This window comes from Zootoca vivipara, chromosome 1 (assembly GCF_963506605.1).
Source record: "Zootoca vivipara chromosome 1, rZooViv1.1, whole genome shotgun sequence".
Classification (NCBI taxonomy): Eukaryota; Metazoa; Chordata; class Lepidosauria; order Squamata; family Lacertidae; genus Zootoca; species Zootoca vivipara.
Window position 1 is genome coordinate 77,063,262 of NC_083276.1, and position 9,084 is coordinate 77,072,345.

General features: G+C 44.3%; 1 protein-coding gene across 1 annotated transcript in view; it reads right to left on the minus strand.

Annotated features, from left to right (window-relative positions):
• The window catches only part of LRRC56 (leucine rich repeat containing 56), a 40,545-nt gene extending 39,863 nt beyond the window's left edge, over positions 1–682 (minus strand). The window contains exon 1 of the mRNA XM_060276547.1: positions 457–682. The gene's annotated coding sequence lies outside the window, so the exon portion shown is untranslated. The remainder of the gene's footprint in view (positions 1–456) is intronic.
• Positions 683–9,084: the final 8,402 nt, after the last annotated feature.

Here is a 9,084-nt window from a genome sequence, read left to right on the forward strand (position 1 = left end):
TGGAGCACGAGACTCTTAATCTCAGGGTTAGGGGTTCGAGTTCCACGTTGGGCAAAAAGATTTCTGTATTGCAGGGGGCTAGACTAGATGATCCTCGTGGCCCCTTCCAACTCTATGATTCGATCTAAACATGCAAGGCAAGCGATCAAAGGATTCTAGCCATGCAGTGTTATCCCTTGCATGTTTACTCAGAAGGAAACCCCGCTGTGTTCAATGCGGTTGCTCCCCAATAAGCATGCTAACGTAAACAGTAATAATAATAATAATAATAATAATAAGCAGCATGACTGCTCGGCCGCAATAAGGATGCTCGCCGCCGAATATGCAGAGTACATGTCCCTTATCAAGTCTTAGGGGCAAAGCTTCCGGGTAAGATTGAAACCAAGAATTGTTAAAAACAGTGCGAGGGGGGCGGGGGTGGCACCTTCATCTTGCCCCTTCCCGCCTCTCACCCACCTGGGTGGAGTCTCTCCCCTACCGGCTTCTTGTCTCCTCGGGCTGCAAAAAGGTGGCGCCCCTCCCCTTTCCCTTACTTCCAGAGTAAGAGGAGGAAAGAAAGAGAAGGGGCTGCTCCTGCCAAAAAAGCCCCAGCTAAGGAGAGAGCCTTGGGTTCCCTCCGTTCCCGGGCCCGCGCTGCCTCCTCGGGTACTTCCAGGGATTCGCGTGAGTAACAGGGCCTCAGGTTGCCCCAGCAACGGCTCGATTTGAATACGCGCATTACATAGTCATGAGCACGGCGGGGCCCGGAGCCAGTCACCGCCTTGGGGCCGGATTCGTGGCGAGAAGCGGCTGCAGCGGTGCTTTGCGCGTGAGGAGAGGAGCAGCTGCAGAGAAGGTTTGGGGGCTTCCGGCCGCCCCTAAGGTGTTGCGTAAAGGAGATTGGCTATGGGTAGGTAACGTCTGAAGCGTCACTGTTCCCTCGGAATAAATTTGCGCTGGTTCAACCGGGATAGTCCTGGTCCGGATAAGTGTGCAGTCGAGTTGCAAGTTTTAAATCCGAATTGCAGAATTGAGACGTTTTTAGGTGGGCAGTTTGGGTGCTGGGAAGAGGGAGCTGTACGTTTCTTCAAGGAAATGAATGGTCTAATATGAGAGTCTGTAAAATGCGGCAAGGGGAAAAACCCCACAGGCTTGTAGGAGTGCCTTTTTACTCAATAGCAGTTGCTATCCTGGTACACGTGTTCCAAATGTGTGGTCGTGCGTGTAAGGTTGTACTTACACTTCAGATCAAATGCACAAGCCTAAATTTACAGCCTGGAAGGTTGCACTATTATTTTCTCTCCACATACACCTACTGGGAAAGCCATTCTATGCAACATCCATTCCCCTAGCGTGCATTGAAGCAAGCTTGGGTATGTGTGGTTGTTTACGCTTACATAAATGGGACGCATACATAAATGGGTGCCTGCATGTACAAAAATGTAATACAGAAATTGACCGTGAAATCCCTATTCACAGCCTTACAGGAGAAGAAATCTCTCAGTAAAAATCACACTTTATGTTGGAACAACTCTTTTGGAGTGCTCACAAACACAAGCATTAAGATATGCTTTCTTTTTCCTGCTCTTTTTCTGTGTCCATGTTCATGTTGTTGTTGTTTAGTCGTTTAGTCGTGTCCGACTCTTCGTGACCCCATGGACCATAGCACGCCAGGCACTCCTGTCTTGCACTGCCTCCCGTAGTTTGGTCAAACTCATGTTCGTAGCTTCGAGAACACTGTCCAACCATCTTGTCCTCTGTCGTCCCCTTCTCCTAGTGCCCTCAATCTTTCCCAACATCAGGGTCTTTTCCAAGGATTCTTCTCTTCTCATGAGGTGGCCAAAGTATTGGAGCCTCAGCTTCACGATCTGTCCTTCCAGGGAGCACTCAGGGCTGTCCATGTTCATGCAGCCTATTAAAGAAACAGCATCTCAGAAGAGTCATTTAGACTCTGAATTATTGCCACTGTATAATACCTCAGGGAGGTGTTTTCTAAGGGAATGCAGAAACCTGTTAGATCTGTAGACAGTAAAGCTGTACGATGATAAAGCAAATTCCCTCTGGAGCTGCAATAGAGGACAAATTATGACTGAATAAGATAGGCATGGCCTGAGAAAGCTAAAAAGCCGATTCTGAATTTCTGAAAACAATAAGAGAGTGAAAGAAGATAGTGACTTGAAAATAAGAGTGTGTTTGTGTGTGTGTATATAGCATGATTAACCAACCCAGACCCTGCAACCATCATCTGAGGCCCTTCTTTGTGTGCCTCCTCCGTAAGAGGTCCATAGAATCATAGAGTTGGAAGAGACCACAAGGGCCATCCAGTCCAACCCCTTGCCAAGCAGGAAACACCATCAAAGCACTCCTGACCATAGCTGCCAAGTTCTCCCTTTTTTAAGGGAAATTCCCTTATGCTGAATAGGCTTCCTCACGAGAAAAGGGAAAACTTGGCAGCTATGCTCCTGACATATGCCTGTCAAGCCTCCGCTTAAACACCTCCAAAGAAGGAGACTCCACCACACTCCTTGGTAGCAAATTCCACTGCCGAACAGCTCTTACTGTCAGGAAGTTCTTCCTAATGTTTAGGTGGAATCTTCTTTCTTGTAGCTTGAATCCATTGCTCCGTGTCCGCTTCTCTGGAGCAGCAGAAAACAATCTTTCTCCCTCCTCTATATGACATCCTTTTATATATTTGAACATGGCTATCATATCACCCCTTAACCTTCTCTCCTCCAGGCTAAACATACCCAGCTCCCTAAGCCGTTCCTCATAAGGCATCGTTTCCAGGCCTTTGACCATTTTGGTTGCCCTCTTCTGGACACGTTCCAGCTTGTCTGTATCCTTCTTGAACCGTGGTGCCCAGAAATGGACACAGTACTCCAGGTGAGGTCTGACCAGAGCAGAATACAGTGGTACTATTACTTCCCTTGATGCTATACTCCTATTGATGCAGCCCAGCATTGCATTGGCTTTTTTAGCTGCTGTTGACTCATGTCAAGTTTGTGGTCTACCAAGACTCCTAGATCCTTTTCACATGTACTGCTTTTCACATGTACTGCTCTCAAGCCAGGTGTCTCCCATCCTGTATTTGTGCCTTTTATTTTTTGCCCAAGGTAGTACTTTACATTTCTCCTTGTTAAAATCTCCTTGTTGCTGTCCAGAGAACAGCAGCACAAGCATCTCAGAAGATGCTCCCCACTGTCCCCATGTATGCTCGCCTGGCACCTTTATTACATATCTCTAGATAGCCTGAAACACACAGCATTGCTGAGGGTGAATGGTTAAATTCTCTGTCATGTATTCTGTGGAATGAGTGCAATATTAGGTTAATAGATGCAGAGTGGGACTTGCATAACACCATTGTAAAATCCTCCCTAATATAACATAGATACCAAGTCTGAAATTCATATACTGTATTCGTCTTACTTTATGGGAATCCAGCAGCCTCAGTCTCCTCCTATAATATATCATTTAGCAGGATACAGAGCAAGTGTAATGCATTTAATTCTCTTTGTGATCATATAAGCTACTCCACAAATCCCTCTGCCAGTAAGCTGTGATGATTAAAAAGCTTACTGTGGGGAAACTATAGCTAATACTTTCTTTTCTTAAATAAAAAAGTGTTACTAATGAGTGCTGGGAAATTACTCAGTGTTAGTGCCTCAGCATCAGATGAACATCTTACTCATATGTTTTATAAGGGGCAGCAATCCAATCATTACCTAAATTGACAAAGTTCCTTTTCATGTCAAGGAGTTTTGCTGATCAGGAGAAATTCAAAAAACATGGTTTAGAGTGTAACATGGTTTAGAGTGTAATGGCTGCTGTGATACATTACCTATTGCTGATCTCTTCCTTACTCACAGAAAAAAGCCTCTGTCATCATGGTCTGGATGGGAGATAGGACAGGGGTGGGGAACCTCAAGCCTGATGGCTGAATGTGGCCCTTTGGGCCTCTCTCTGGCCCCCAACTCTTTTTCCTCAGGTCACATACTCCACTGCCCTGCTTTACATTCAGACATGAAGTTCATTGCGTGACCTTAGGCCTGTTGCTGTCTCTCAGCCTGTTGTTTAGTCATTTAGTCGTGTCCGACTCTTCGTGACCCCATGGACCATAGCACGCCAGGCACTCCTGTCTTGCACTGCCTCCCGCAGTTTGGTCAAACTCATGTTCGTAGCTTCGAGAACACTGTCCAACCATCTCGTCCTCCGTCATCCCCTTCTCCTAGTGCCCACAATCTTTCCCAACATCAGGGTCTTTTCCAGGGAGTCTTCTCTTCTCATGAGGTGGCCAAAGTATTGGAGCCTCAGCTTCACGATCTGTCCTTCCAGTGAGCACTCAGGGCTGATTTCCTGCAGAATGGATAGGTTTGATCTTCTTGCAGTCCATGGGACTCTCAAGTGTCTCCTCCAGCACCATAATTCAAAAGCATCAATTCTTCAGCGATCAGCCTTCTTTATGGTCCAGCTCTCACTTCCATACATCACTACTGAGAAAAACATAGCTTTAACTATATGGACCTTTGTAGGCAAAGTGATGTCTCTGCTTTTTAAGATGCTGTCTAGGTTTGTCATTGCTTTTCTCCCAAGAAGCAGGCGTCTTTTAATTTCGTGACTGCTGTCACCATCTGCAGTGATCAAGGAGCCCAAGAAGGTAAAATCTCTCACTGCCTCAATTTCTTCCCCTTCTATTTGCCAGGAGGTGATGGGACCAGTGGCCATGATCTTGGTTTTTTTGATGTTGAGCTTCAAAGTGCTCTCTCAGCCTAACCTACCTCAAAGTGTTGTTGTGGGGCTTGCATGAGAAGAGGGAGAACCGTGTATGCTACTTTGAGCTCCTTGGAGAAAATGGTGGGATATAAATGCAATAAATAAATACCGGTAAATAAGGGCGTTTTTTGTGCTACAGTGCAACAAAAGTGGGAGATCTCCCCCAGACAAAGGGAAGGGGGTTTGTTGGGGGGAAGGGGGATTTGGCAAGAGAAGTGAACATAGACAGGGATGGAGAGCATAATCAGCGGAGTTGAAGGCCATTAAATGCAAGAGATGCAGAGGAACTGTTACTTTTCTATGCAGAACTCGCATATATACAGGATAAGCATTGTAACAGCATTTGTGATTGGTGGGAAACATTTTAGAGGGTTCAGATGTGTTGCATAATGTGAAGTAGGCTTATAGTTAACTTGTTCCTGCCTACAAACAGTGTTTGCCCAGGACTGTGTATAGCTTTCAACACAGATCCAAGTTACACAGTTCTACATTGCACCCTGCACCCAGCCTGCACTGCAATGAGTTGCTGTTGTTTCATCACAGTGAGTGGATTCTGCATTCACAAATAGAACATCACACAGGATTTTCCCATGCCACATCACACCTGCTCATGAATAAAATATTTTCCTAACTTCTGATTAAGCCTAAATTCTTTCCAGAAGTTGGGGAAATTATTAATTGCTGGCTGCAGAGACGTGTGCTAAGAGCTCTACACTTTACCCATCCTTGTCTCATGTTGGTAGCTAGCCTTTTAGCTTGACCCCTATCTCAGGTGCATCCTGGCAAGGGCCCTTATTGATACAAACCTGGCTTGCTAGAGGATGCAAGGCTCCAGTCTCAGCTTTACTCACCATAGCAACCTATACCTTATGATCAACATTATTCTGTTTCATGAGCTGGGTTGCCATGGCAAAGTCCTTGTATCATATTGCAAGGTGATTATAAAAGGAAGCACTTTGCTTTTCCTATAATACATATATGACAAAATGATCCATTTTGATAGCTGCAGATCAGATCAGATTTTGAGCTGCTTTGAAGCAATCTGTAAAGAGTTCCTAAAAGTTTTCTCGGTAAAGTAGCCACAGGTAACATATCACACACCAAGTGGATATCTGAAAAGAAAAGGCTGGAGAGGCTGAGAGCATTTTCACACATAACAAGGAGCATTAATTCAGCTTCTTCACTCTGTCCATTATGACACTTGTAGACGTGGCTCAGTGGGGAGGTAACATGTGCACACACAGCTAAATTAATGGGGGATGTGCTTTTTACTTCACTGGTGAAAATAGTATTAAGTGTTAGGGATCTGTCCCATGAAGAACCCACAGAGGGGCTGCTGGGGAATCTGATAGAGTCATGGTGATGCTAGGACCCAATCAGAAAATCAAATTAGAATCTGTCATAGACCCTGTACTTGCTCAAAGCAGGGCCACTTGAACAAGTCAGATGAGGAACAGGAAACCTGAGCAAATCAACAAACATTTTCACAATGGTTGCGGTTGTTACTCCTGTTGTGTGGTATTCACAGTTCTGTAGGGAAGCATGTCGATCTGTGGTTGAAATACTCCCTGGAAGGAGTTTGTGTTCATCATGAAGTTGTTTTTATACCAGGGTAATGGCCTTGAAATAACAATCTATTGAGCTTTGATTATTTATTTATTATTACATTTATATTTATGTTCCATCTGCCTTTGCTCCAAGGAGCTCAAGGTGACGTTCATGGTTCTCTTCCTCCCCATTTTGTCCCCACAACAGCCCTGTGAGGTAGGTTAGACTGAGAGATAGGTGACTGATCCGACATCACTCAATGACTGGCTGAATTTTGAAAATGATCCTTCATTAGGTTTATCAACCTGAAAGTCTTAAATTTGGTTTTAGAAAAACAGGTGAAATTCTGACTGGAATGGTTTATATAAAGTATATAAATGGCTGGTAATTAGTACTAAAAGTAAGTCTTGCTCCAATGATTTGTCTTCTAATGAAAGTTCAGATCTACTGGTCTGTCCTAGCAACCTTGTGTGTGGTGTGTGTGCTTATAACCCTTAAAATGAGTTGACTCCTACTATCAGTGTGTGTTACATAACCAGACAATGTGAGATGTACTTATTTATTTGAATCCTTTTTGCAGTTAACGCCAATAGATCAACCAAGAGCCAGACTTGGGACATTTCTCCTTCCTCTAGAATATGTTGGTATTCCTCTGTCCTATTCATCATCTTCTTCTTTGTCAAACATGACTAGCTAAAATAGCTATGCGTTGATGTCATTTTCCAATTGCCCTGGAGAAGTTGTGTATAGCAACCTAAATGCTCACAAGAAATGGCTAGGACAAGGCTGGACTGGAATAAGAGCAGAGTGGTATGACATACATGCATATGCTTGTGAAGAAACACCACCCTTGGCATTGCTCAGCAGAAATTTACAGCAGCATCTCTCTAAGAAAGCTCTTTGGGAAGCTGTTGTGCCATTGTGACTGATTTCTAAGATCGCAAGTTCCTAATTCAGCTCTTGCCTTGGCCATGAACTCATAATGTAGCCTGCGTTGAACCCTGTTCTCTCAGCATTCTCCAAGTGAGTTCCAAAATACTCCCTTAAAATGTTTCTTTCAACAACAACAAAAATCCCTCTTTTGCCAGCATAGGAAAAAACCACACTTTTGCTAAGTTAAAAATTGGTTTACTTACAAACTCTCCAAATTCATATGCTTCAGAAAAGTTGCATATGCAGTAAAACTTAGCTTAATTACAAAGTGGTGAAAGTTCCATTCAGTGGATTTCTAACTGGCTTACTGACCGAACCCAAAGGGTGCTCATCAATGGCTCCGCCTCATCCTGGAGAGTAGTGACTAGTGGGGTGCCACAGGGTTCTGTCTTGGGCCCAGTCTTATTCAACATCTTTATCAATGACTTGGATGATGGGCTTGAGGGCATCCTGAGCAAGTTTGCAGACGACACCAAATTGGGAGCGGTGGCTAATACCCCAGAGGACAGGATCACACTTCAAAATGACCTTAACGGATTAGACAACTGGGCCAAAGCAAACAAGATGAATTTTAACAAGGAGAAATGTAAGGTACTACACTTGGGCAAAAAAATTGAAAGGCACACATACAGGATGGGTGACACCTGGCTTGAGAGCAGTACATGTGAAAAGGATCTAGGAGTCTTGGTAGACCACAGACTTGACATGAGTCAGCAGTGTGATGCAGCAGCTAAAAAAGCCAATGCAATTCTGGGCTGCATCAATAGGAGTATAGCATCTAGATCTAGGGAAGTAATAGTACCACTGTATTCTGCTCTGGTCAGACCTCACCTGGAGTACTGTGTCCAGTTCTGGGCACCACAGTTCAAGAAGGATACTGACAAGCTGGAACGTGTCCAGAGGAGGGCAACCAAAATGCTCAAAGGCCTGGAAACGATGCCTTATGAGGAACGGCTTAGGGAGCTGGGTATGTTTAGCTTGGAGAAGAGAAGGTTAAGGGGTGATATGATAGCCATGTTCAAATATATGAAAGGATGTCATATGGAGGAGGGAGAAAGATTGTTTTCTGCTGCTCCAGAGAAGCGGACACGGAGCAATGGATTCAAACTTCAAGAAAGAAGATTCCACCTAAACATTAGGAAGAACTTCCTGACAGTAAGAGCTGTTCAGCAGTGGAATTTGCTACCAAGGAGTGTGGTGGAGTCTCCTTCTTTGGAGGTCTTTAAGCAGAGGCTTGACAGGCATATGTCAAGAATGCTTTGATGGTGTTTCCTGCTTGGCAGGGGGTTGGACTGGATGGCCCTTGTGGTCTCTTCCAACTCTATGATTCTATGATTCCTAAAGCATTGGTATAGGAACTGAAAGGTGGCTTGTGAGAGCCCTGTGACTGAGCTCAACCAGCTCAAACCTTTTTACATGCTAGGTAAGCTTCTCAGATGGGAGAAAAAGCCTTGATTACCTAGCTCCTCCCAAATTGTGGGGAAATGGTCATAGCTAAGCCTGGCAGCACAGCTTACTCTATGGTATTAACCCCTTCATGCATTAATTAGACTTAAGCATGTTGGTTATATGAGGCTAGTTATCTCACAGGCATGACCCACGCTTTCTTAACCACAATCCTGCCATCTACAATATGGGTATAATAGTGATAGATTTTATCTGTATTGAAATTAGTATTGTAAGTTTTAAAATGTTTACAAATTCATTTGGGAATAATCATTTGGGTATGGAAAGACATTGAATGGGAAAAACATGGACTATTGTCTTTACTGTTTCCGCTTTTGGGGAGGCGGGGGAGGTTACATTCTATTCCCCAATCACAGCGACACTAAAATCCTGGATTCCAGGACTGGT